Source organism: Muntiacus reevesi, chromosome 14, assembly GCF_963930625.1.
Source record: "Muntiacus reevesi chromosome 14, mMunRee1.1, whole genome shotgun sequence".
Lineage (NCBI taxonomy): Eukaryota > Metazoa > Chordata > Mammalia > Artiodactyla > Cervidae > Muntiacus > Muntiacus reevesi.
The window spans coordinates 66,653,043-66,679,696 of NC_089262.1; positions in this window are offsets into that span (position 1 = coordinate 66,653,043).

A 26,654-nucleotide genomic window follows, 5' to 3' on the forward strand; every position below is an offset into this window, starting at 1 on the left:
GGAGCTGAGGGCCCCAGGCCCCCAGCCTCCGAGGCTCCCAGGCTCCCAGGCGCGGGATAGGGTGCTGCGGACCCCAGGTCCCCAGGCTCCCAGGCTCCCAGGCGCGGGCTCGTGTGCTGCGGACCCCAGGCTCCCAAGCGCGAGCTCGGGAGCTGAGGGCCCCAGGCTCCCAAGCACCCAGGCTCCCAGGCTCCCAGGCGCGGGCTCAGGTCCTGCGGACCCCAGGCTCCCAAGCTCCCAGGCTCCCAGGTTCCCAGGCGCTGCTAGCGTGCTGCGGACCCCAGGCTCCCAGGCTCGGGCTAGGGTGCTGCGGACCCAAGGCCCCCAGCCTCCCAGGTTCCCAGGCTCCCAGGCGCGGTCTATTGTGCTGCAGACCCCAGACTCCCAGACTCCCAGGCTCCCAGGCTCCCAGGCGCTGCTAGGGTGATGCGTACCCCAGGCTCCCAGGCTCCCAGGCGCGGGCTAGGGTGCTGCGGACCCCAGGCCCCCAGCCTCCCAGGCTCCTAGGCTCCCAGGCTCCCAGGCGCGGGCTCGTGTGCTGCGGACCCCAGGCTCCCAGGCGCGGTCTCGGGTGCTGCGGACCCCAGACTCCCAGGCTCCCAGGCTCCCAGGCGCGGGCTCGTGTGCTGCGGACCCCAGGCTCCCAAGCGCGGGCTCGGGAGCTGAGGGCCCCAGGCCCCCAGCCTCCGAGGCTCCCAGGCTCCCAGGCGCGGGATAGGGTGCTGCGGACCCCAGGTCCCCAGGCTCCCAGGCTCCCAGGCGCGGGCTCGTGTGCTGCGGACCCCAGGCTCCCAAGCGCGAGCTCGGGAGCTGAGGGCCCCAGGCTCCCAAGCACCCAGGCTCCCAGGCTCCCAGGCGCGGGCTCAGGTCCTGCGGACCCCAGGCTCCCAAGCTCCCAGGCTCCCAGGTTCCCAGGCGCTGCTAGCGTGCTGCGGACCCCAGGCTCCCAGGCTCGGGCTAGGGTGCTGCGGACCCAAGGCCCCCAGCCTCCCAGGTTCCCAGGCTCCCAGGCGCGGTCTATTGTGCTGCAGACCCCAGACTCCCAGACTCCCAGGCTCCCAGGCTCCCAGGCGCTGCTAGGGTGATGCGTACCCCAGGCTCCCAGGCTCCCAGGCGCGGGCTAGGGTGCTGCGGACCCCAGGCCCCCAGCCTCCCAGGCTCCTAGGCTCCCAGGCTCCCAGGCGCGGGCTCGTGTGCTGCGGACCCCAGGCTCCCAGGCGCGGGCTCGGGGGCTGAGGACCCCAGACTCCCAGGCTCCCAGGCTCCCAGGCTCCCAGGCGCGGGATAGGGTGCTGCGGACCCAAGGCCCCCAGCCTCACAGGTTCCCAGGCTCCCAGGCGCGGTCTATTGTGCTGCAGACCCCAGACTCCCAGGCTCCCAGGCTCCCAGGCTCCCAGGCGCTGCTAGGGTGCTGCGTACCCCAGGCTCCCAGGCTCCCAGGCGCGTGCTAGGGTGCTGCGGACCCCATGCCCCCAGCCTCCCAGGCTCCCAGGCTCCCAGGCGCGGTCTATGGTGGTGCGGACCCCAGACTCCCAGGCTCCCAGGCTCCCAGGCTCCCAGGCGCGGTCTCGGGTGCTGCGGACCCCAGGCTCCCAGGCTCCCAGGCTCCCAGGCTCCCAGGCGCTGGCTCGGGAGCTGAGGGCCCCAGGCTCCCAGGCTCCCAGGCGCGGGCTAGGGTGCTGCGGACCCCAGGCCCCCAGCCTCCCAGGCTCCCAGGCTCCCAGGCTCCCAGGCGCGGGCTCGTGTGCTGCGGACCCCAGGCTCCCAAGCGCGGGCTCGGGAGCTGAGGGCCCCAGGCTCCCAGGCTCCCAGGCTCCTAGGCGCGGGCTCAGGTCCTGCGGACCCCAGGCTCCCAAGCTCCCAGGCTCCCAGGCTCCCAGGTGCTGCTAGTGTGCTGCGGACCCCAGGCTCCCAGGCTCCCAGGCGCGGGCTAGGGTGCTGCGGACCCCAGGCCCCCAGGCTCCCAGGCTCCCAGGCTCCCAGGCGCAGGCTCGGGAGCTGAGGGCCCCAGGCTCCCAGGCTCCCAGGCTCCCAGGCTTGGGATCGGGTGCTGCGGACCCCAGGCCCCCAGCCTCCCAGGCTCCTAGGCTCCCAGGCTCCCAGGCGCGGGCTCGTGTGCTGCGGACCCCAGGCTCCCAGGCGCGGTCTCGGGTGCTGCGGACCCCAGACTCCCAGGCTCCCAGGCTCCCAGGCGCGGGCTCGTGTGCTGCGGACCCCAGGCTCCCAAGCGCGGGCTCGGGAGCTGAGGGCCCCAGGCTCCCAGGCTCCCAGGCGCCCAGGCGCGGGCTCACGTCCTGCGGACCCCAGGCTCCCAAGCTCCCAGGCTCCCAGGCTCCCAAGCGCTGCTAGGGTGCTGCGGACCCCAGGCTCCCAGGCTCCCAGGCGCGGGCTAGGGTGCTGCGGACGCCAGGCCCCCAGCCTCCCAGGCTCCCAGGCTCCCAGGCGCGGTCTATTGTGCTGCGGACCCCAGACTCCCAGGCTCCCAGGCTCCCAGGCGCGGGATAGGGTGCTGAGGACCCCATGCCCCCAGGCTCCCAGGCTCCCAGGTTCCCAGGCGCGGGCTCGGGAGCTGAGGGCCCCAGGCCCCCAGCCTCCCAGGCTCCCAGGCTCCCAGGCGCGGGATAGGGTGCTGCGGACCCCAGGCCCCCAGGCTCCCAGGCTCCCAGGCTCCCAGGCGCGGGCTCGGGATCTGAGGGCCCCAGGCCCCCAGCCTCCCAGGCTCCCAGGCGCGGGATACGGTGCTGCGGACCCCAGGCTCCCAGGCTCCCAGGCGCCGGCTCAGATGCTGCGGACCCCAGGCTCCCAGGCTCCCAGGCGCGGGCTAGGGTGCTGCGTACCCCAGGCTCCCAGGCTCCCAGGCGCGGGCTAGGGTGCGGCGGACCCCAGGCCCCCAGCCTCCCAAACTCCCAGGCTCCCAGGCGTGGTCTAGGGTGCTGCGGACCCCAGAACCCAGGCTCCCAGGCTCCCAGGCTCCCAGGCGCGGGCTCGTGTGCTGAGGATCCCAGGCTCCCAGGCTCCCAGGCGAAGATCGAAAGCTGCTGAAAACCAGTATCCGGCCTCCCGTGCGTTTGCTCGGGAGATGCGTGCCCCAGGCTCCCAAGCGCGTGCTCGTGAGCTGGGACCCCAAGGCTTATAGGCTAACAGGTGCGTTCTCGGGAGATTGTGCCCGCAGGCTCACAGGCTCCCAGGCGCGTGCTCGTGTGCTGCGCACCCCAGGCTCCCAGGCGCGTGCACGTGAGCTGGGAACCCAAGGCTCACAGGCTACCAGGCGCGGGATCGGGGGCTGGGCTTCACAGGCTCCCAGGCGCGGGCTTGTGTGCTGCGCACCCCAGGCTCCCAGGCGCTGGCTCGTGAGCTGCATCTCCCTGGCTTCGAGTGCAGGCCAGGGAGCTGCCTCCCCCAGGTTCAACGTCAACCAGGCGCGGGTTCCGGAGCTGCGGCCCCAGGATCCCAGGCTCCCAGGCTCCCTGGCGCGGGCTAGGGTGCTGCGGACCCCAGGCCCCCAGCCTCCCAGGCTCCCAGGCTCCCAGGCGCGGGCTCGTGTGCTGCGGACCCCAGGCTCCCAAGCGCGGGCTCGGGAGCTGAGGGCCCCAGGCCCCCAGCCTCCGAGGCTGCCAGGCTCCCAGGCGCGGGATAGGGTGCTGCGGACCCCAGGTCCCCAGGCTCCCAGGCTCCCAGGCGCGGGCTCGTGTGCTGCGGACCCCAGGCTCCCAAGCGCGGGCTCGGGAGCTGAGGGCCCCAGGCTCCCAAGCACCCAGGCTCCCAGGCTCCCAGGCGCGGGCTCAGGTCCTGCGGACCCCAGGCTCCCAAGCTCCCAGGCTCCCAGGTTCCCAGGCGCTGCTAGGGTGCTGCGGACCCCAGGCTCCCAGGCTCCCAGGCGTGGGCTAGGGTGCTGCGGACCCAAGGCCCCCAGCCTCCCAGGTTCCCAGGCTCCCAGGCGCGGTCTATTGTGCTGCAGACCCCAGACTCCCAGGCTCCCAGGCTCCCAGGCTCCCAGGCGCTGCTAGGGTGCTGCGTACCCCAGGCTCCCAGGCTCCCAGGCGCGGGCTAGGGTGCTGCGGACCCCATGCCCCCAGCCTCCCAGGCTCCCAGGCTCCCAGGCGCGGTCTATGGTGGTGCGGACCCCAGACTCCCAGGCTCCCAGGCTCCCAGGCGCGGGCTCGGGTGCTGCGGACCCCAGGCTCCCAGGCTCCCAGGCTCCCAGGCTCCCAGGCGCGGGCTCGGGAGCTGAGGGCCCCAGGCTCCCAGGCTCCCAGGCGCGGGCTAGGGTGCTGCGGACCCCAGGCCCCCAGCCTCCCAGGCTCCCAGGCTCCCAGGCTCCCAGGCGCGGGCTCGTGTGCTGCGGACCCCAGGCTCCCAAGCGCGGGCTCGGGAGCTGAGGGCCCCAGGCTCCCAGGCTCCCAGGCTCCTAGGCGCGGGCTCAGGTCCTGCGGACCCCAGGCTCCCAAGCTCCCAGGCTCCCAGGCTCCCAGGCGCTGCTAGGGTGCTGCGGACCCCAGGCTCCCAGGCTCCCAGGCGCGGTCTATTGTGCTGCGGACCCCAGGCCCCCAGCCTCCCAGGCTCCTAGGATCCCAGGCGCGGGCTCGGGTGCTGCGGACCCCAGGTCCCCAGGCTCCCAGGCTCCCAGGCATGGTCTATTGTGCTGCGGACCCCAGACTCCCAGGCTCCCAGGCTCCCAGGCTCCCAGGCTCCCAGGCGCGGGATAGGGTGCTGCCGACCCCAGGCCCCCAGGCTCCCAGGCTCCCAGGCGCGGGCTCGGGATCTGAGGGCCCCAGGCCCCCATCCTCCCAGGCTCCCAGGCGCGGGATACGGTGCTGCGGACCCCAGGCCCCCAGGCTCCCAGGCTCCCATGCTCCCAGGCGCGGGCTCGGGAGCTGAGGGCCCCAGGCTCCCAGGCTCCCAGGCTCCTAGGGGCAGGGTAGGGTGGTGCGGACCCCAGGCTCCAAGGCTCCCAGGCTCCCAGGCGCCGGCTCAGGTGCTGCGGACCCCAGGCTCCCAGGCTCCCAGGCTCCCAGGCGCGGGCTACGGTGCTGCGTACCCCAGGCTCCCAGGCTCCCAGGCGCGGGCTACGGTGCTGCGGACCCCAGGCCCCCAGCCTCCCAAACTCCCAGGCTCCCATGCGTGGTCTAGGGTGCTGCGGACCCCAGAACCCAGGCTCCCAGGCTCCCAGGCTCCCAGGCGCGGGCTCGTGTGCTGAGGATCCCAGGCTCCCAGGCTCCCAGGCGAAGATCGAAAGCTGCTCAAAACCAGTATCCGGCCTCCCGTGCGTTTGCTCGTGAGATGCGTGCCCCAGGCTCCCAAGCGCGTGCTCGTGAGCTGGGACCCCAAGGCTCATAGGCTAACAGGTGCGTTCTCGGGAGATTGTGCCCGCAGGCTCACAGGCTCCCAGGCGCGTGCTCGTGTGCTGCGCACCCCAGGCTCCCAGGCGCGTGCACGTGAGCTGGGAACCCAAGGCTCACAGGCTACCAGGCGCGGGATCGGGGGCTGGGCTTCACAGGCTCCCAGGCGCGGGCTCGTGTGCTGCGCACCCCAGGCTCCCAGGCGCTGGCTCGTGAGCTGCATCTCCCTGGCTTCGAGTGCAGGCCCGGGAGCTGCCTCCCCCAGGTTCAAAGGCAACCAGGCGCGGGTTCCGGAGCTGCGGCCCCAGGATCCCATGCTCCCAGGCTCCCTGGCGCGGGCTAGGGTGCTGCGGACCCCAGGCCCCCAGCCTCCCAGGCTCCCAGGCTCCCAGGCGCGGGATAGGGTGCTGCGGACCCCAGGTCCCCAGGCTCCCAAGCTCCCAGGCGCGGGCTCGTGTGCTGCGGACCCCAGGCTCCCAAGCGCGGGCTCGGGAGCTGAGGGCCCCAGGCTCCCAAGCACCCAGGCTCCCAGGCTCCCAGGCGCGGGCTCAGGTCCTGCGGACCCCAGGCTCCCAAGATCCCAGGCTCCCAGGTTCCCAGGCGCTGCTAGGGTGCTGCGGACCCCAGGCTCCCAGGCTCCCAGGCGCGGGCTAGGGTGCTGCGGACCCAAGGCCCCCAGCCTCCCAGGTTCCCAGGCTCCCAGGCGCGGTCTATTGTGCTGCAGACCCCAGACTCCCAGACTCCCAGGCTCCCAGGCTCCCAGGCGCTGCTAGGGTGATGCGTACCCCAGGCTCCCAGGCTCCCAGGCGCGGGCTAGGGTGCTGCGGACCCCATGCCCCCAGCCTCCCAGGCTCCCAGGCTCCCAGGCGCGGTCTATGGTGCTGCGGACCCCAGACTCCTAGGCTCCCAGGCTCCCAGGCTCCCAGGCGTGGGCTCGGGTGCTGGGGACCCCAGGCTCCCAGGCTCCCAGGCTCCCAGGCTCCCAGGCGCGGGCTCGGGAGCTGAGGGCCCCAGGCTCCCAGGCTCCCAGGCGCGGGCTAGGGTGCTGCGGACCCCAGGCCCCCAGCCTCCCAGGCTCCCAGGCTCCCAGGCTCCCAGGCGCGGGCTCGTGTGCTGCGGACCCCAGGCTCCCAAGCGCGGGCTCGGGAGCTGAGGGCCCCAGGCTCCCAGGCTCCCAGGCTCCTAGGCGCGGGCTCAGGTCCTGCGGACCCCAGGCTCCCAAGCTCCCAGGCTCCCAGGCTCCCAGGCGCTGCTAGGGTGCTGCGGACCCCAGGCTCCCAGGCTCCCAGGCGCGGGCTAGGGTGCTGCGGACCCCAGGCCCCCAGCCTCCCAGGCTCCCAGGCTCCCAGGCGCGGGATAGGGTGCTGCGGACCCCAGGTCCCCAGGCTCCCAAGCTCCCAGGCGCGGGCTCGTGTGCTGCGGACCCCAGGCTCCCAAGCGCGGGCTCGGGAGCTGAGGGCCCCAGGCCCCCAGCCTCCGAGGCTCCCAGGCTCCCAGGCGCGGGATAGGGTGCTGCGGACCCCAGGTCCCCAGGCTCCCAAGCTCCCAGGCGCGGGCTCGTGTGCTGCGGACCCCAGGCTCCCAAGCGCGGGCTCGGGAGCTGAGGGCCCCAGGCTCCCAAGCACCCAGGCTCCCAGGCTCCCAGGCGCGGGCTCAGGTCCTGCGGACCCCAGGCTCCCAAGATCCCAGGCTCCCAGGTTCCCAGGCGCTGCTAGGGTGCTGCGGACCCCAGGCTCCCAGGCTCCCAGGCGCGGGCTAGGGTGCTGCGGACCCAAGGCCCCCAGCCTCCCAGGTTCCCAGGCTCCCAGGCGCGGTCTATTGTGCTGCAGACCCCAGACTCCCAGACTCCCAGGCTCCCAGGCTCCCAGGCGCTGCTAGGGTGATGCGTACCCCAGGCTCCCAGGCTCCCAGGCGCGGGCTAGGGTGCTGCGGACCCCATGCCCCCAGCCTCCCAGGCTCCCAGGCTCCCAGGCGCGGTCTATGGTGCTGCGGACCCCAGACTCCTAGGCTCCCAGGCTCCCAGGCTCCCAGGCGTGGGCTCGGGTGCTGGGGACCCCAGGCTCCCAGGCTCCCAGGCTCCCAGGCTCCCAGGCTCGGGCTCGGGAGCTGAGGGCCCCAGGCTCCCAGGCTCCCAGGCGCGGGCTAGGGTGCTGCGGACCCCAGGCCCCCAGCCTCCCAGGCTCCCAGGCTCCCAGGCTCCCAGGCGCGGGCTCGTGTGCTGCGGACCCCAGGCTCCCAAGCGCGGGCTCGGGAGCTGAGGGCCCCAGGCTCCCAGGCTCCCAGGCTCCTAGGCGCGGGCTCAGGTCCTGCGGACCCCAGGCTCCCAAGCTCCCAGGCTCCCAGGCGCTGCTAGGGTGCTGCGGACCCCAGGCTCCCAGGCTCCCAGGCGCGGGCTAGGGTGCTGCGGACCCCAGGCCCCCAGGCTCCCAGGCTCCCAGGCTCCCAGGCGCAGGCTCGGGAGCTGAGGGCCCCAGGCTCCCAGGCTCCCAGGCTCCCAGGCGCGGGCTAGCGTGCTGCGGACCCCAGGCCCCCAGCCTCCCAGGCTCCTAGGCTCCCAGGCTCCCAGGCGCGGACTCGTGTGCTGCGGACCCCAGGCTCCCAGGCGCGGGCTCGGGTGCTGCGGACCCCAGACTCCCAGGCTCCCAGGCTCCCAGGCGCGGGCTCGTGTGCTGCGGACCCCAGGCTCCCAAGCGCGGGCTCGGGAGCTGAGGGCCCCAGGCTCCCAGGCTCCCAGGCGCCCAGGCGCGGGCTCACGTCCTGCAGACCCCAGGCTCCCAAGCTCCCAGGCTCCCAGGCTCCCAGGCGCTGCTAGGGTGCTGCGGACCCCAGGCACCCAGGCTCCCAGGCGCGGGCTAGGGTGCTGCGGACGCCAGGCCCCCAGCCTCCCAGGCTCCCAGGCTCCCAGGCGCGGTCTAATGTGCTGCGGACCCCAGACTCCCAGGCTCCCAGGCTCCCAGGCGCGGGATAGGGTGCTGCGGACCCCAGGCCCCCAGGCTCCCAGGCTCCCAGGCTCCCAGGCGCGGGCTCGTGTGCTGCGGACCCCAGGCTCCCAGGCTCCCAGGCTCCCAGGCTCCCAGGCGCGGGCTCGGGAGCTGAGGGCCCCAGGCTCCCAGGCTCCCAGGCGCGGGCTAGGGTGCTGCGGACCCCAGTCCCCCAGCCTCCCAGGCTCCCAGGCTCCCAGGCTCCCAGGCGCGGGCTCGTGTGCTGCGGACCCCAGGCTCCCAAGCGCGGGCTCGGGAGCTGAGGGCCCCAGGCTCCCAGGCTCCCAGGCTCCTAGGCGCGGGCTCAGGTCCTGCGGACCCCAGGCTCCCAAGCTCCCAGGCTCCCAGGCTCCCAGGCGCTGCTAGGGTGCTGCAGACCCCAGGCTCCCAGGCTCCCAGGCGCGGGCTAGGGTGCTGCGGACCCCAGGCCCCCAGGCTCCCAGGCTCCCAGGCTCCCAGGCGCGGTCTATTGTGCTGCGGACCCCAGGCTCCCAGGCTCCCAGGCTCCCAGGCTCCCAGGCGCGGGCTCGGGAACTGAGGGCCCTAGGCTCCCAGGCTCCATGCGCGGTCTATTGTGCTGCGGACCCCAGGCTCCCAGGCTCCCAGGCTCCCAGGCGGGGGCTCGTGAACTGAGGGCCCTAGGCTCCCAGGCTCCCAGGCGCGGGCTAGGGTGCTGCGGACCCCAGGCCCCCAGCCTCCCAGGCTCCCAGGCTCCCAGGCGCGGGCTCGTGTGCAGCGGACCCCAGGCTCCCAAGCGCGGGCTCGGGAGCTGATGGCCCCAGGCCCCCAGCCTCCCAGGCTCCCAGGCTCCCAGGTGCTGCTAGGGTGCTGCGGACCCCAGGCTCCCAGGCTCCCAGGCGCGGGCTAGCGTGCTGCGGACCCCAGGCCCCCAGCCTCCCAGGCTCCCAGGCTCCCAGGCGCGGTCTATGGTGCTGCGGACCCCAGACTCCCAGGCTCCCAGGCTCCCAGGCTCCCAGGCGCTGCTGGGGTGCTGCGGACCCCAGGCCCCCAGCCTCCCAGGCTGCCAGGCTCCCAGGCGCGGGCACGTGTGCTGCGGACCCCAGGCTCCCAAGCGCGGTCTCGGGCGCTGAGGGCCCCAGGCCCCCAGCCTCCCAGGCTCCCAGGCTCCCATTCTCCCAGGCGCTGCTAGGGTGCTGCAGACCCCAGGCTCCCAGGTTCCCAGGCGCGGGCTAGGGTGCTGCGGACCCCAGGCCCCCAGCCTCCCAGGCTCCCAGGATCCCAGGCGCGGTCTATGGTGCTGCGGACCCCAGACTCCCAGGCTCCCAGGCTCCCAGGCGCGGGCTCGTGTGCTGCGGACCCCAGGCTCCCAAGCGCGGCCTCGGTAGCTGAGGGCCCCAGGTCCCCAGCCTCCCAGGCTCCCAGGCGAGGGCTCGTGAGCTGCATCTCCCTGGCTTCGAGTGCAGGCCCGGGAGCTGCTTCCCCCAGGTTCAAAGGCAACCAGGCGCGGGCTCAGGTCCTGCGGACCCCAGGCTCCCAGGCTCCCAGGCGCGGGCTCGGGTGCTGCGGACCCCAGGTCCCCAGGCTCCCAGGCTCCCAGGCTCGGGCTCGTGTGCTGCGGACCCCAGGCTCCCAAGCGCGGGCTCGGGAGCTGAGGGCCCCAGGCTCCCAGTCTCCCAGGCTCCCAGGCTCCCATGCGCGGGCTCAGGTCCTGCGGACCCCAGGCTCCCAAGCTCCCAGGCTCCCAGGCTCCCAGGCGCTGCTAGGGTGCTGCGGACCCCAGGCTCCCAGGCTCCCAGGCGCGGGCTAGGGTGCTCCGGACCCCAGGCCCCCAGCCTCCCAGGCTCCCAGGCTCCCAGGCGCGGTCTATGGTGCTGCGGACCCCAGACTCCCAGGCTCCCAGGCTCCCAGGCTCCCAGGCGCGGGCTCGGGTGCTGCGGACCCCAGGCTCCCAGGCTCCCAGGCTCCAAGGCGCTGGCTCGGGAGCTGAGGGCCCCAGGCTCCCAGGCTCGCAGGCGCTGGCTAGGGTGCTGCGGATCCCAGGCCCCCAGCCTCCCAGGCTCCCAGGCTCCCAGGCTCCCAGGCGCGGGCTCGTGTGCTACGGACCCCAGTCTCCCAAGCGCGGGCTCGGGAGCTGAGGGCCCCAGGCTCCCAGGCTCCCAGGCTCCCAGGCTCCCAGGCGCGGGCTCAGGTCCTGCGGACCGCAGGCTCCCAAGCTCCCAGGCTCCCAGGCTCCCAGGCGCTGCTAGGGTGCTGCGGACCCCAGGCTCCCAGGTTCTCAGGCGCGGGTTAGGGGGCTGTGGACCCCAGGCCCCCAGCCTCCCAGGCTCCCAGGCGCGGTCTATGGTGCTGCGGACCACAGACTCCCAGGCTCCCAGACTCCCAGGCTCCCAGGCGCGGGCTCGTGTGCTGCGGACCCCAGGCTCCCAAGCGCGGGCTCGGGAGCTGGGGGCCCCAGGCCCCCAGGCTCCCAGCCTCCCAGGCTCCCAGGCTCCCAGGCGCGGGCTCGGGTGCTGCGGACACCAGGCTCCCAAGCTCCCAGGCTCCCAGGCTCCCAGGCGCTGCTAGGGTGCTGCGGACCCCAAGCTCCCAAGCGCGTGCTCGGGAGCTGGGGGCCCCAGGCCCCAAGCTCCCAGGCTCCCAGGCTCCCAGGCGCGGGCTCGGGAGCTGAGGGCCCCAGGCTCCCAGGCTCCTAGGCCCGGGGTAGGGTGGTGTGGACCCCAGGCTCCCAGGCTCCCAGGCGCGGGCTCAGGTGCTGCGGACCTCAGGCCCCAGCCTCCCAAGCTCCCATGCACCCAGGGGTGGTCTAGGGTGCTGCGGACCCCAGAACCCAGGCTCCCAGGCTCCCTGGCGCGGGCTAGGGTGCTGCGGACCCCAGGCCCCCAGCCTCCCAGGCTCCCAGGCTCCCAGGCGCGGGCTCGTGTGCTGCGGACCCCAGGCTCCCAAGCGCGGGCTCGGGAGCTGAGGGCCCCAGGCCCCCAGCCTCCGAGGCTCCCAGGCTCCCAGGCGCGGGATAGGGTGCTGCGGACCCCAGGTCCCCAGGCTCCCAAGCTCCCAGGCGCGGGCTCGTGTGCTGCGGACCCCAGGCTCCCAAGCGCGGGCTCGGGAGCTGAGGGCCCCAGGCTCCCAAGCACCCAGGCTCCCAGGCTCCCAGGCGCGGGCTCAGGTCCTGCGGACCCCAGGCTCCCAAGCTCCCAGGCTCCCAGGTTCCCAGGCGCTGCTAGGGTGCTGCGGACCCCAGGCTCCCAGGCTCCCAGGCGCGGGCTAGGGTGCTGCGGACCCAAGGCCCCCAGCCTCCCAGGTTCCCAGGCTCCCAGGCGCGGTCTATTGTGCTGCAGACCCCAGACTCCCAGGCTCCCAGGCTCCCAGGCGCTGCTAGGGTGCTGCTTACCCCAGGCTCCCAGGCTCCCAGGCGCGGGCTAGGGTGCTGCGGACCCCATGCCCCCAGCCTCCCAGGCTCCCAGGTTCCCAGGCGCGGTGTATGGTTCTGCGGACCCCAGACTCCTAGGCTCCCAGGCTCCCAGGCTCCCAGGCGCGGGCTCGGGAGCTGAGGGCCCCAGGTTCCCAGGCTCCCAGGCGCGGGCTAGGATGCTGCGGACCCCAGGCCCCCAGCCTCCCAGGCTCCCAGGCGCGGGCTCGTGTGCTGCGTACCCCAGGCTCCCAAGCGCGGGCTCGGGAGCTGAGGGCCCCAGGCTCCCAGGCTCCCAGGCTCCTAGGCGCGGGCTCAGGTCCTGCGGACCCCAGGCTCCCAAGCTCCCAGGCTCCCAGGCTCCCAGGCGCTGCTAGGGTGCTGCGGACCCCAGGCTCCCAGGCTCCCAGGCGCGGGCTAGGGTGCTGCGGACCCCAGGCCCCCAGGCTCCCAGGCTCCCAGGCTCCCAGGCGCGGGCTCGGGAGCTGAAGGCCCCAGGCTCCCAGGCTCCCAGGCTCCCAGGCGCGGGCTCGGGTGCTGCGGACCCCAGGCCCCCAGCCTCCCAGGCTCCTCGGCTCCCAGGCTCCCAGGCGCGGGCTCGGGTGCTGCGGACCCCAGGCTCCGAAGCGCGGGCTCGGGAGCTGAGGGCCCCAGGCTCCGAAGCGCGGGCTCGGGAACTGAGGGCCCCAGGCTCCCAGGCTCCCAGGCGCCCAGGCGCTGGCTCAGGTCCTGCGGACCCCAGGCTCCCAAGCTTCCAGGCTCCCAGGCTCCCAGGCGCTGCTAGGGTGCTGCGGACCCCAGGCTCCCAGGCTCCCAGGCGCGGGCTAGGGTGCTGCGGTCGCCAGGCCCCCAGCCTCCCAGGCTCCCAGGGTCCCAGGCGCGGTCTATTGTGCTGTGGACCCCAGACTCCCAGGCTCCCAGGCTCCCAGGCGCGGGATAGGGTGCTGCGGACCCCAGGCCCCCAGGCTCCCAGGCTCCCAGGTTCCCAGGCGCGGGCTCGGGAGCTGAGGGCCCCAGGCCCCCAGCCTCCCAGGCTCCCAGGCTCCCAGGCGCGGGATAGGGTGCTGCGGACCCCAGGCTCCCAGGCTCCCAGGCTCCCAGGCGCGGGCTCGGGATCTGAGGGCCCCAGGCCCCCATCCTCCCAGGCTCCCAGGCGCGGGATACGGTGCTGGGGACCCCAGGCCCCCAGGCTCCCAGGCTCCCATGCTCCCAGGCGCGGGCTCGGGAGCTGAGGGCCCCAGGCTCCCAGGCTCCCAGGCTCCTAGGCGCGGGGTAGGGTGGTGCGGACCCCAGGCTCCCAGGCTCCCAGGCTCCCAGGCGCCGGCTCAGGTGCTACGGACCCCAGGCTCCCAGGCTCCCAGGCTCCCAGGCGCGGGCTAGGGTGCTGCGTACCCCAGGCTCCCAGGCTCCCAGGCGCGGGCTAGGGTGCTGCGGACCCCAGGCCCCCAGCCTCCCAAACTCCCAGGCTCCCAGGCGTGGTCTAGGGTGCTGCGGACCCCAGAACCCAGGCTCCCAGGCTCCCAGGCGCTGGCTCGTGTGCTGAGGATCCCAGGCTCCCAGGCGAAGATCGAAAGCTGCTCAAAACCAGTATCCGGCCTCCCGTGCGTTTGCTCGGGAGATGCGTGCCCCAGGCTCCCAAGCGCGTGCTCGTGAGCTGGGACCCCAAGGCTCATAGGCTAACAGGTGCGTTCTCGGGAGATTGTGCCCGCAGGCTCACAGGCTCCCAGGCGCGTGCTCGTGTGCTGCGCACCCCAGGCTCCCAGGCGCGTGCACGTGAGCTGGGAACCCAAGGCTCACAGGCTACCAGGCGCGGGATCGGGGGCTGGGCTTCACAGGCTCCCAGGCGCGGGCTCGTGTGCTGCGCACCCCAGGCTCCCAGGCGGTGGCTCGTGAGCTGCATCTCCCTGGCTTCGAGTGCAGGCCAGGGAGCTGCCTCCCCCAGGTTCAAAGGCAACCAGGCGCGGGTTCCGGAGCTGCGGCCCCAGGATCCCAGGCTCCCAGGCTCCCTGGCGCGGGCTAGGGTGCTGCGGACCCCAGGCCCCCAGCCTCCCAGGCTCCCAGGCTCCCAGGCGCGGGCTCGTGTGCTGCGGACCCCAGGCTCCCAAGCGCGGGCTCGGGAGCTGAGGGCCCCAGGCCCCCAGCCTCCGAGGCTCCCAGGCTCCCAGGCGCGGGATAGGGTGCTGCGGACCCCAGGTCCCCAGGCTCCCAGGCTCCCAGGCGCGGGCTCGTGTGCTGCAGACCCCAGTCTCCCAAGCGCGGGCTCGGGAGCTGAGGGCCCCAGGCTCCCAAGCACCCAGGCTCCCAGGCTCCCAGGCGCGGGCTCAGGTCCTGCGGACCCCAGGCTCCCAAGCTCCCAGGCTCCCAGGTTCCCAGGCGCTGCTAGGGTGATGCGGACCCCAGGCTCCCAGGCTCCCAGGCGCGGGCTAGGGTGCTGCGGACCCAAGGCCCGCAGCATCCCAGGTTCCCAGGCTCCCAGGCGCGGTCTCTTGTGCTGCAGACCCCAGACTCCCAGGCTCCCAGGCTCCCAGGCTCCCAGGCCCTGCTAGGGTGCTGCGTATCCCAGGCTCCCAGGCTCCAAGGCGCGGGCTAGGGTGCTGCGGACCCCATGCTCCCAGCCTCCCAGGCTCCCAGGCTCCCAGGCGCGGTCTATGGTGGTGCGGACCCCAGACTCCCAGGCTCACAGGCTCCCAGGCTCCCAGGCGCGGGCTCGGGTGCTGCGGACCCCAGGCTCCCAGGCTCCCAGGCTCCCAGGCTCCCAGGATCCCAGGCGCGGGCTCGGGAGCTGAGGGCCCCAGGCTCCCAGGCTCCCAGGCGCGGGCTAGGGTGCTGCGGACCCCAGGCCCCCAGCCTCCCAGGCTCCCAGGCTCCCAGGCTCCCAGGCGCGGGCTCGTGTGCTGCGGACCCCAGGCTCCCAAGCGCGGGCTCGGGAGCTGAGGGCCCCAGGCTCCCAGGCTCCCAGGCTCCTAGGCGCGGGCTCAGGTCCTGCGGACCCCAGGCTCCCAAGCTCCCAGGCTCCCAGGCTCCCAGGCGCTGCTAGGGTGCTGCGGACCCCAGGCTCCCAGGCTCCCAGGCGCGGGCTAGGGTGCTGCGGACCCCAGGCCCCCAGCGTCCCAGGCTCCCAGGCTCCCAGGCGCGGTCTATTGTGCTGCGGACCCCAGACTCCCAGGCTCCCCGGCTCCCAGGCTCCCAGGCGCGGGCTCGGGAACTGAGGGCCCTAGGCTCCCAGGCTCCCAGGCGCGGGCTCGTGTGTTGCGGACCCCAGGCTCCCAGGCTCCCAGGCTCCCAGGCGCGGGCTCGGGAACTGAGGGCCCTAGGCTCCCAGGCTCCCAGGCGCGGGCTATGGTGCTGCGTACCCCATGCCCCCAGCCTCCCAGGCTCCCAGGCTCCCAGGCGCGGGCTCGTGTGCAGCGGACCCCAGGCTCCCAAGCGCGGGCTCGGGAGCTGATGGCCCCAGGCCCCCAGGCTCCCAGGCTCCCAGGCGCTGCTAGGGTGCTGCGGACCCCAGGCTCCCAGGCTCCCAGGCGCGGGCTAGGGTGCTGCGGACCCCAGGCCCCCAGCCTCCCAGGCTCCCAGGCTCCCAGGCGCGGTCTATGGTGCTGCGGACCCCAGACTCCCAGGCTCCCAGGCTCCCAGGCTCCCAGGCGCTGCTAGGGTGCTGCGGACCCCAGGCCCCCAGCCTCCCAGGCTCCCAGGCTCCCAGGCGCGGTCTCGTGTGCTGCGGACCCCAGGCTTTCAAGCGCGGTCTCGGGCGCTGAGGGCCCCAGGCCCCCAGCCTCCCAGGCTCCCAGGCTCCCATTCTCCCAGGCGTTGCTAGGGTGCTGCAGACCCCAGGCTCCCAGGCTCCCAGGCGCGGGCTAGGGTGCTGCGGACCCCAGGCCCCCAGCCTCCCAGGCTCCCAGGATCCCAGGCGCGGTCTATGGTGCTGCGGACACCAGACTCCCAGGCTCCCAGGCTCCCAGGCGCGGGCTCGTGTGCTGCGGAGGCCAGGCTCCCAAGCGCGGCCTCGGGAGCTGAGGGCCCCAGGTCCCCAGCCTCCCAGGCTCCCAGGCTCCCAGGCGAGGGCTCGTGAGCTGCATCTCCCTGGCTTCGAGTGCAGGCCCGGGAGCAGCTTCCCCCAGGTTCAAAGGCAACCAGGCGCGGGCTCAGGTCCTGCGGACCCCAGGCTCCCAGGCTCCCAGGCGCGGGCTCGGGTGCTGCGGACCCCAGATCCCCAGGCTCCCAGGCTCCCAGGCTCGGGCTCGTGTGCTGCGGACCCCAGGCTCCCAAGCGCGGGCTCGGGAGCTGAGGGCCCCAGGCTCCCAGGCTCCCAGGCTCCCAGGCTCCCAGGCGCGGGCTCAGGTCCTGCGGACCGCAGGCTCCCAAGCTCCCAGGCTCCCAGGCTCCCAGGCGCTGCTAGGGTGCTGCGGACCCCAGGCTCCCAGGTTCTCAGGCGCGGGTTAGGGTGCTGTGGACCCCATGCCCCCAGCCTCCCATGCTCCCAGGCTCCCATGCGCGGTCTACTGTGCTGCGGACCCCAGACTCCCAGGCTCCCAGGCTCCCAGGCTCCCAGGCGCTGCTAGGGTGCTGCGTACCCCAGGCTCCCAGGCTCCCAGGCGCGGGCTAGGGTGCTGCGGACCCCATGCCTCCAGCCTCCCAGGCTCACAGGCTCCCAGGCGCGGTCTATGGTGCTGCGGACCCCAGACTCCCAGGCTCCCAGGCTCCCAGGCTCCCAGGCGCGGGCTCGGGTGCTGCGGACCCCAGGCTCCCAGGCTCCCAGGCTCCCAGGCTCCCAGGCGCGGGCTCGGGAGCTGAGGGCCCCAGGCTCCCAGGCTCCAGGCGCGGGCTAGGGTGCTGCGGACCCCAGGCCCCCAGCCTCCCAGGCTCCCAGGCTCCCAGTCTCCCAGGCGCGGGCTCGTGTGCTGCGGACCCCAAGCTCCCAAGCGCGGGCTCGGGAGCTGAGGGCCCCAGGCTCCCAGGCTCCCAGGCTCCTAGGCGCGGGCTCAGGTCGTGCGGACCCCAGGCTCCCAAGCTCCCAGGCTCCCAGGCTCCCAGGCGCTGCTAGGGTGCTGCGGACCCCAGGCTCCCAGGCTCCCAGGCGCGGGCTAGGGTGCTGCGGACCCCAGGCCCCCAGCCTCCCAGGCTCACAGGCTCCCAGGCGCGGTCTATTGTGCTGCGGACCCCAGACTCCCAGGTTCCCAGGCTCCCAGGCTGCCAGGCGCTGCTAGGGTGCTGCGTACCCCAGGCTCCCAGGCTCCCAGGCGCGGGCTAGGGTGCTGCGGACCCCGTGCCCCCAGCCTCCCAGGCTCACAGGCTCCCAGGCGCGGTCTATGGTGCTGCGGACCCCAGACTCCCAGGCTCCCAGGCTCCCAGGCTCCCAGGCGCGGGCTCGGGTGCTGCGGACCCCAGGCTCCCAGGCTCCCAGGCTCCCAGTCTCCCAGGCGCGGGCTCGGGAGCTGAGGGCCCCAGGCTCCCAGGCTCCAGGCGCGGGCTAGGGTGCTGCGGACCCCAGGCCCCCAGCCTCCCAGGCTCCCAGGCTCCCAGGCGCGGGATAGGGTGCTGCGGACCCCAGGCCACCAGGCTCCCAGGCTCCCAGGCTACAAGGCGCGAGCTCGGGAGCTGAGGGCCCCAGGCTCCCAGGCTCCCAGGCTCCTAGACGCGGGGTAGGGTGGTGCGGACCCCAGGCTCCCAGGCTCCCAGGCTCCCAGGCGCCGGCTCAGGTGCTGCGGACCCCAGGCTCCCAGGCTCCCAGGCTCCCAGGCTCACAGGCGTGGTCTAGGGTGCTGCGGACCCCAGACCCCAGGCTCCCAAGCTCCCAGGTTCCTAGGCGCGGGCTTGGGTGCTGGGGACCCCAGGTTCCCAGGCGCGGGCTCGTAAGCTGCACCTCCCTGGCTTCGAGTGCAGGCCCGGGAGCTGCTTCCCCCAGGTTCAAAGGCAACCAGGCGCGGGCTCAGGTCCTGCAGACCCCAGGCTCCCAGGCTCTCAGGCGCGGGCTCGGGTGATGCGGACCCCAGGCTCCCAGGCACCCAGGCTCCCAGGCGCGGGCTCGGGAACTGAGGGCCCCAGGCTCCCAGGCTCCCAGGCGCGGGCTAGGGTGCTGCGGACCCCAGGCCCCCAGCCTCCCAGGCTCCCAGGCTCCCAGGTGCGGGCTCGTGTGCAGCGGACCCCAGGCTCCCAAGCGCGGGCTCGGGAGCTGATGGCCCCAGGCCCCCAGCCTCCCAGGCTCCCAGGCTCCCAGGCGCTGCTCGGGTGCTGCGGACCCCAGGCTCCCAGGCTCCCAGGCGCGGGCTAGGGTGCTGCGGACCACAGGCCCCCAGCCTCCCAGGCTCCCAGGCTCCCAGGCGCGGTCTATGGTGCTGCGGACCCCAGACTCCCAGGCTCCCAGGCTCCCAGGCTCCCAGGCGCTGCTAGGGTGCTGCGGACCCCAGGCCCCCAGCCTCCCAGGCTCCCAGGCTCCCAGGCGCGTTCTATGGTGCTGCGGACCCCAGGCTCCCAGGCTCCCAGGCTCCCAGGCGCTGCTAGGGTGCTGCGGATCCCAGGCCCCCAGACTCCCAGGCTCCCAGGCTCCCAGGCGCGGGCTCGTGTGCTGCGGACCCCAGGCTCCCAAGCGCGGGCTCGGGCGCTGAGGGCCCCAGGCCCCCAGCCTCCCAGGCTCCCAGGCTCCAATTCTCCCAGGCGCTGCTAGGGTGCTGCGGAACCCAGGCTCCCAGGCTCCCCGGCGCGGGCTAGGGTGCTGCGGACCCCAGGCCCCCAGCCTCCCAGGCTCCCAGGCTCCCAGGCGCGTGCTCGGGTGCTGCGGACCCCAGGCTCCCAGGCTCCCAGTCTCCCAGGCTCCCAGGTGCGGGCTCGGGGGCTGAGGGCCCCAGGCTCCCAGGCTCCCAGGCGCGGGCTAGGGTGCTGCGGACCCCAGGCCCCCAGCCTCCCAGGCTCCCAGGCTCCCAGGCTCGGGCTCGTGTGCTGCGGACCCCAGGCTCCCAAGCGCGGGCTCAGGAGCTGAGGGCCCCAGGCCCCCAGCCTCCCAGGCTCCCAGGCTCCCAAGCTCCCAGGCGCTGCTAGGGTGCTGCGGACCCCAGGCTCCCAGGCTCCCAGGCGCGGGCTAGGGTGCTGCGGACAGCAGGCCCCAAGCCTCCCTGGCTCCCAGGCGCGAACTCGTGTGCTGCGGACCCCAGGCTCCCAAGCGCGGGCTCGGGAGCTGAGGGGCCCAGGCCCCCAGCCTCCCAGGCTCCCAAGCTCCCAGGCGCGGGATAGGGTGCTGCGGACCCCAGGTCCCCAGGCTCCCAGGCTCCCAGGTGCGGGCTCGTGTGCTGCGGACCCCAGGCTCCCAAGCGCGGGCTCGGGACATGAGGGCCCCAGGCCCCCAGCCTCCCAGGCTCCCAGGCTCCCAGGCGCGGTCTATGGTGCTGCGGACCCCAGACTCCCAGGCTCCAAGGATCCCAGGCGGGGGCTCGTGTGCTGCGGACCCCAGGCTCCCAAGCGCGGGCTCGGGAGCTGAGGGCCCCAGGCCCCCAGCCTCCCAGGCTCCCAGGCTCCCAGGCTCACAGGCGCTGCTAGGGTGCTGCGGACCCCAGGCTCCCAGGCTCCCAGGCTCCCAGGCGCGGGCTCGGGAGCTGAGGGCCCCAGGCTCCCAGGCTCCCAGGCGCGGGCTAGGGTGCTGCGGACCCCAGGCCCCCAGCCTCCCAGGCTCCCAGGCTCCCAGGCGCGGGCTCGTGTGCTGCGGACCCCAGGCTCCCAAGCGCGGGCTCGGGAGCTGAGGGCCCCAGGCCCCCAGGCTCCCAGGCTGCCAGGTTCCCAGGCTCCCAGGCGCTGCTAGGGTGCTGCGGACCCCAGGCTCGCAGGCTCCCAGGCGCGGGCTAGGGTGCTGCGGACCCCAGGCCCCCAGCCTTCCAGGCTCCCAGGATCCCAGCCGCGGTCTATGGTGCTGCGGACCCCAGACTCCCAGGCTCCCAGGCTCCCAGGCGCGGGCTCGTGTGCTGCGGACCCCAGGCTCCCAAGCGCGGGCTCGGGAGCTGAGGGCCCCAGGCCCCAGACTCCCAGGCTCCCAGGCTCCCAGGCGCGGGATATGGTGCTGCGGACCCCAGGTCCCCATGCTCCCAGGCTCCCAGAGGCGGGCTAGGGTGCTACGGAACCCAGGCCCCCAGCCTCCCATGCTCCCAGGCTCCCAGGCGCGGTCTACTGTGCTGCGGACCCCAGACTCCCAGGCTCCCAGGCTCCCAGGCTCCCAGGCGCTGCTAGGGTGCTGCGTACCCCAGGCTCCCAGGCTCCCAGGCGCGGGCTAGGGTGCTGCGGACCCCATGCCCCCAGCCTCCCAGGCTCACAGGCTCCCAGGCGCGGTCTATGGTGCTGCGGACCCCAGACTCCCAGGCTCCCAGGCTCCCAGGCTCCCAGGCGCGGGCTCGGGTGCTGCGGACCCCAGGCTCCCAGGCTCCCAGGCTCCCAGGCTCCCAGGCGCGGGCTCGGGAGCTGAGGGCCCCAGGCTCCCAGGCTCCAGGCGCGGGCTATGGTGCTGCGGACCCCAGGCCCCCAGCCTCCCAGGCTCCCAGGCTCCCAGGCTCCCAGGCGCTGGCTCGTGTGCTGCAGACCCCAAGCTCCCAAGCGCGGGCTCGGGAGCTGAGGGCCCCAGGCTCCCAGGCTCCCAGGCTCCTAGGCGCGGGCTCAGGTCCTGCGGACCCCAGGCTCCCAAGCTCCCAGGCTCCCAGGCTCCCAGGCGCTGCTAGGGTGCTGCGGACCCCAGGCTCCCAGGCTCCCAGGCGCGGGCTAGGGTGCTGCGGACCCCAGGCCCCCAGCCTCCCAGGCTCACAGGCTCCCAGGCGCGGTCTATTGTGCTGCGGACCCCAGACTCCCAGGTTCCCAGGCTCCCAGGCTCCCAGGCGCTGCTAGGGTGCTGCGTACCCCAGGCTCCCAGGCTCCCAGGCGCGGGCTAGGGTGCTGCGGACCCCATGCCCCCAGCCTCCCAGGCTCCCAGGCTCCCAGGCGCGGTCTATGGTGCTGCGGACCCCAGACTCCCAGGCTCCCAGGCTCCCAGGCTCCCAGGCGCGGGCTCGGGTGCTGCGGACCCCAGGTTCCCAGGCTCCCAGGCTCCCAGGCGCGGGCTCGGGAGCTGAGGGCCCCAGGCTCCCAGGCTCCAGGCGCGGGCTAGGGTGCTGCGGACCCCAGGCCCCCAGCCTCCCAGGCTCCCAGGCTCCCAGGCTCCCAGGCGCGGGCTCGTGTGCTGCGGACCCCAGGCTCCCAAGCGCGGGCTCGGGAGCTGAGGGCCCCAGGCTCCCAGGCTCCCAGGCTCCTAGGCGCGGGCTCAGGTCCTGCGGACCCCAGGCTCCCAAGCTCCCAGGCTCCCAGGCTCCCAGGCGCGGGCTAGGGTGCTGCGTACCCCAGGCCCCCAGCCTCCCAGGCTCCCAGGCTCCCAGGCGCGGTCTCTGGTGCTGCGGACCCCAGGCTCCCAGGCTCCCAGGCTCCCAGGCTCCCAGGCGCTGCTAGGGTGCTGCGGACCCCAGGCCCCCAGCCTCCCAGGCTCCCAGGCGCGGGCTCGTGTGCTGCGGACCCCAGGCTCCCAAGCGCGGGCTCGGGCGCTGAGGGCCCCAGGCCCCCAGCCTCCCATGCTCCCAGGCTCCCATTCTCCCAGGCGCTGCTAGGGTGCTGCGGACCCCATGCTCCCAGGCTCCCAGGCGCGGGCTAGGGTGCTGCGGACCCCAGGCCCCCAGCCTCCCAGGCTCCCAGGATCCCAGGCGCGGTCTATGGTGCTGCGGACCCCAGACTCCCAGGCTCCCAGGCTCCCAGGCGCGGGCTCGTGTGCTGCGGACCCCAGGCTCCCAAGCGCGGGCTCGGGAGCTGAGGGCCCCAGGCTCCCAGGTTCCCAGGCTCCCAGGCTCCCAGGCGCGGGCTCGTGTGCTGCGGACCCCAGGCTCCCATGCGCGGGCTCGGGAGCTGAGGGCCCCAGGCTCCCAGGCTCCCAGGCTCCCAAGCTCCCAGGCTTCCAGGCTCCCAGGCGCTGCTAGGGTGCTGCGGACCCCAGGCTCCCAGGCTCCCAGGCGCGGGCTAGGGTGCTGCGGACCCCAGGCCACCAGCCTCCCTGGCGCCCAGGATCCCAGGCTCCCAGGCGCGGTCTATGGTGCTGCGGACCCCAGACTCCCAGGCTCCCAGGCTCCCAGGCTCCCAGGCGCGGGATAGGGTGCTGCGGACCCCAGGCCCCCAGGCTCCCAGGCTCCCAGGTGCGGGCTCGGGATCTGAGGGCCCCAGGCCCCCATCCTCCCAGGCTCCCAGGCGCGGGATACGGTGCTGCGGACCCCAGGCCCCCAGGCTCCCAGGCTCCCAGGCTCCCAGGCGCGGGCTCGGCAGCTGAGGGCCCCAGGCTCCCAGGCTCCCAGGCTCCTAGGCGCGGTGTAGAGTGGTGCGGACCCCAGGCTCCCAGGCTCCCAGGCGCGGGCTAGGGTGCTGCGTACCCCAGGCTCCCAGGCTCCCAGGCGCGGGCTAGTGTGCTGCGGACCCCAGGCCCCCAGCCTCCCAAACTCCCAGGCTCCCAGGCGTGGTCTAGGGTGCTGCGGACCCCAGAACCCAGGCTCCCAGGCTCCCAGGCGCTGCTAGGGTGCTGCCGACCCCAAGCTCCCAGGCTCCCAGGCGCGGGCTCGTGTGCTGAGGATCCCAGGCTACCAGGCTCCCAGGCTCCCAGGCGAAGATCGAAAGCTGCTCAAAACCAGTATCCGGCCTCCCGTGCATTTGCTCGGGAGATGTGTGCCCCAGGCTCCCAAGCGCGTGCTCGTGAGCTGGGACCCTAAGGCTCATAGGCTAACAGGTGCGTTCTCGGGAGATTGTGCCCGCAGGCTCACAGGCTCCCAGGCGCGTGCTCGTGTGCTGCGCACCCCAGGCTCCCAGGCGCGTGCACGTGAGCTGGGATCCCAAGGCTCACAGGCTACCAGGCGCGGGATCGGGGGCTGGGCTTCACAGGCTCCCAGGCGCGGGCTCGTGTGCTGCGCACCCCAGGCTCCCAGGCGCTGGCTCGTGAGCTGCATCTCCCTGGCTTCGAGTGCAGGCCCGGGAGCTGCCTCCCCCGGGTTCAAAGGCAACCAGGCGCGGGTTCCGGAGCTGCGGCCCCAGGATCCCAGGTTTCAGGCTCCCTGGCGCGGGCTAGGGTGTTGCGGACCCCAGGCCCCCAGCCTCCCAGGCTCCCAGGCTCCCAGGCGCGGGCTCGTGTGCTGCGGACCCCAGGCTCCCAAGCTCCCATGCTCCCAGGCTCCCAGGCGCTGCTAGGGTGCTGCGGACCCCAGGCTCCCAGGCTCCCAGGCGCGGGCTAGGGTGCTGCGGACCCCAGGCCCCCAGCCTCCCAGGCTCCCAGGCTCCCAGGCGCGGTCTATTGTGCTGCGGACCCCAGGCTCCCAGGCTCCCAGGCTCCCAGGCGCGGGATAGGGAGCTGCGGACCCCAGGCCCCCAGGCTCCCAGGCTCCCAGGCTCCCAGGCGCGGGCTCGTGTGCAGCGGACCCCAGGCTCCCAGGCTCCCAGGCTCCCAGGCGCGGGCTCGGGTGCTGCGGACCCCAGGCCCCCAGCCTCCCAGGCTCCTAGGCTCCCAGGCTCCCAGGCGCGGGCTCGTGTGCTGCGGACCCCAGGCTCTCAGGCGCGGGCTCGGGTGCTGCGGACCCCAGACTCCCAGGCTCCCAGGCTCCCAGGCGCGGGCTCGTGTACTGCGGACCCCAGGCTCCCAAGCGCGGGCTCGGGAGCTGAGGGCCCCAGGCTCCCAGGCTCCAAGGCTCCCATGCGCGGGCTCAGGTCCTGCGGACCCCAGGCTCCCAAGCTCCCAGGCTCCCAGGCTCCCAGGCGCTGCTAGGGTGCTGCGGACCCCAGGATCCCAGGCTCCCAGGGCCGGGCTAGGGTGCTGCGGACCCCAGAACCCAGGCTCCCAGGCTCCCAGGCTCCTAGGCGCGGGCTTGAGTGCTGCGGACCCGAGGCTCCCAGGCGCTGGCTTGTGAGCTGCATCTCTCTGGCTTCGAGTGCAGGCCCGGGAGCTGCCTCCCCCAGGTTCAAAGGCAACCAGGCGCGGGTTCCGGAGCTGCGGCCCCAGGATCCCAGGCTGCCAGGCTCCCAGGCGCGGGCTAGGGTGCTGCGGACCCCAGGCCCCCAGCCTCCAGGCTCCAAGGCTCCCAGGCGCGGGCTCGTGTGCAGCGGACCCCAGGCTCCCAAGCGCGGGCTCGGGAGCTGATGGCCCCAGGCCCCCAGACTCCCAGGCTCCCAGGCTCCCAGGCGCTGTTAGGGTGCTGCGGACCCCAGGCTCCCAGGCTCCCAGGCGCGGGCTAGGGTGCTGCGGACCCCAGGCCCCCAGCCTCCCAGGCTAACAGGCTCCCAGGCGCGGTCTATGGTGCTGCGGACCCCAGGCTCTCAGGCTCCCAGGCTCCCAGGCTCCCAGGCGCTGCTAGGGTGCTGCGGACCCCAGGCCCCCAGCCTCCCAGGCTCCCAGGCTCCCAGGCGCGGGCTCGTGTGCTGCGGACCCCAGGCTCCCAAGCGCGGGCTCGGGCGCTGAGGGCCCCAGGCCCCCAGCCTCCCAGGCTCCCAGGCTCCCATTCTCCCAGGCGCTGCTAGGGTGCTGCGGACCCCAGGCTCCCAGGCTCCCAGGCGCGGGCTAGGGTGCTGCGGACCCCAGGCCCCCAGCCTCCCAGGCTCCCAGGATCCCAGGCGCGGTCTATGGTGCTGCGGACCCCAGACTCCCAGGCTCCCAGGCTCCCAGGCGCGGGCTCGTGTGCTGCGGACCCCAGGCTCCCAAGCGCGGGCTCGGGAGCTGAGGGCCCCAGGCCCGCAGCTTCCCAGGCTCCCAGGCTCCCAGGCGCGGGATAGGGTGCTGCGGACCCGAAGTCCCCAGGCTCCGAGGCTCCCAGGCTCTGGCTCGTGTGCTGCGGACCCCAGGCTCCCAAGCGCGCGCTCGGGAGCTGAGGGCCCCAGGCTCCCAGGCTCCAAGGCTCCCAGGCTCCCATGCGCGGGCTCAGGTCCTGCGGACCCCAGGCTCCCAAGCTCCCAGGCTCCCAGGCTCCCAGGCGCTGCTAGGGTGCTGTGGACCCCAGGCTCCCAGGCTCCCAGGCGCGGGCTAGGGTGCTGCGGACCCCAGGCCCCCAGCCTCCCAGGCTCCCAGGCTCCAGGTGCGGTCTATGGTGCTGCGGACCCCAGACTTCCAGGCTCCCAGGCTCCCAGGCTCCCAGGCGCGGGCTCGGGTGCTGCGGACCCCAGGCTCCAAGGCTCCCAGGCTCCAAGGCGCGGGCTCGGGAGCTGAGGGCCCCAGGCTCCCAGGCTCGCAGGCGCTGGCTAAGGTGCTGCGGATCCCAGGCCCGCAGCCTCCCAGGCTCCCAGGCTCCCAGGCTCCCAGGCGCGGGCTCGTGTGCTGCGGACCCCAGGCTCCCAAGCGCGGGCTCGGGAGCTGAGGGCCCCAGGCTCCCAGGCTCCCAGGCTCCCAGGCGCGGGCTCGTGTGCTGCGGACCCCAGGCTCCCATGCGCGGGCTCGGGAGCTGAGGGCCCCAGGCTCCCAGGCTCCCAGGTCCCAAGCTCCCAGGCTTCCAGGCTCCCAGGCGCTGCTAGGGTGCTGCGGACCCCAGGCTCCCAGGCTCCCAGGCGCGGGCACGAGTGCTGCGGACCCCAGGCCACCAGCCTCCCTGGCGCCCAGGCTCCCAGGCTCCCAGGCGCGGTCTATTGTGCTGCGGACCCCAGACTCCCAGGCTCCCAGGCTCCCAGGCTCCCAGGCGCGGGCTCGGGAACTGAGGGCCCTAGGCTCCCAGGCTCCCAGGCGCGGTCTATTGTGTTGCGGACCCCAGGCTCCCAGGCTCCCAGGCTCCCAGGCTCCCAGGCGCGGGCTCGGGAACTGAGGGCCCTAGGCTCCCAGGCTCACAGGCGCGGGCTATGGTGCTGCGTACCCCATGCCCCCAGCCTCCCAGGCTCCCAGGCTCCCAGGCGCGGGCTCGTGTGCAGCGGACCCCAGGCTCCCAAGCGCGGGCTCGGGAGCTGATGGCCCCAGGCCCCCAGGCTCCCAGGCTCCCAGGCGCTGCTAGGGTGCTGCGGACCCCAGGCTCCCAGGCTCCCAGGCGCGGGCTAGGGTGCTGCGGACCCCAGGCCCCCAGCCTCCCAGGCTCCCAGGCTCCCAGGCGCGGTCTATGGTGCTGCGGACCCCAGACTCCCAGGCTCCCAGGCTCCCAGGCTCCCAGGCGCTGCTAGGGTGCTGCGGACCCCAGGCCCCCAGCCTCCCAGGCTCCCAGGCTCCCAGGCGCGGGCTCGTGTGCTGCGGACCCCATGCTTCCAAGCGCGGTCTCGGGCGCTGAGGGCCCCAGGCCCCCAGCCTCCCAGGCTCCCAGGCTCCCATTCTCCCAGGCGTTGCTAGGGTGATGCAGACCCCAGGCTCCCAGGCTCCCAGGCGCGGGCTAGGGTGCTGCGGACCCCAGGCCCCCAGCCTCCCAGGCTCCCAGGATCCCAGGCGCGGTCTATGGTGCTGCGGACCCCAGACTCCCAGGCTCCCAGGCTCCCAGGCGCGGGCTCGTGTGCTGCGGAGGCCAGGCTCCCAAGCGCGGCCTCGGGAGCTGAGGGCCCCAGGTCCCCAGCCTCCCAGGCTCCCAGGCTCCCAGGCGAGGGCTCGTGAGCTGCATCTCCCTGGCTTCGAGTGCAGGCCCGGGAGCAGCTTCCCCCATGTTCAAAGGCAACCAGGCGCGGGCTCAGGTCCTGCGGACCCCAGGCTCCCAGGCTCCCAGGCGCGGGCTCGGGTGCTGCGGACCCCAGGTCCCCAGGCTCCCAGGCTCCCAGGCTCGGGCTCGTGTGCTGCGGACCCCAGGCTCCCAAGCGCGGGCTCGGGAGCTGAGGGCCCCAGGCTCCCAGGCTCCCAGGCTCCCAGGCTCCCATGCGCGGGCTCAGTTCCTGCGGACCCCAGGCTCCCAAGCTCCCAGGCTCCCAGGCTCCCAGGCGCTGCTAGGGTGCTGCGGACCCCAGGCTCCCAGGCTCCCAGGCGCGGGCTAGGGTGCTGCGGAGCCCAGGCCCCCAGCCTCC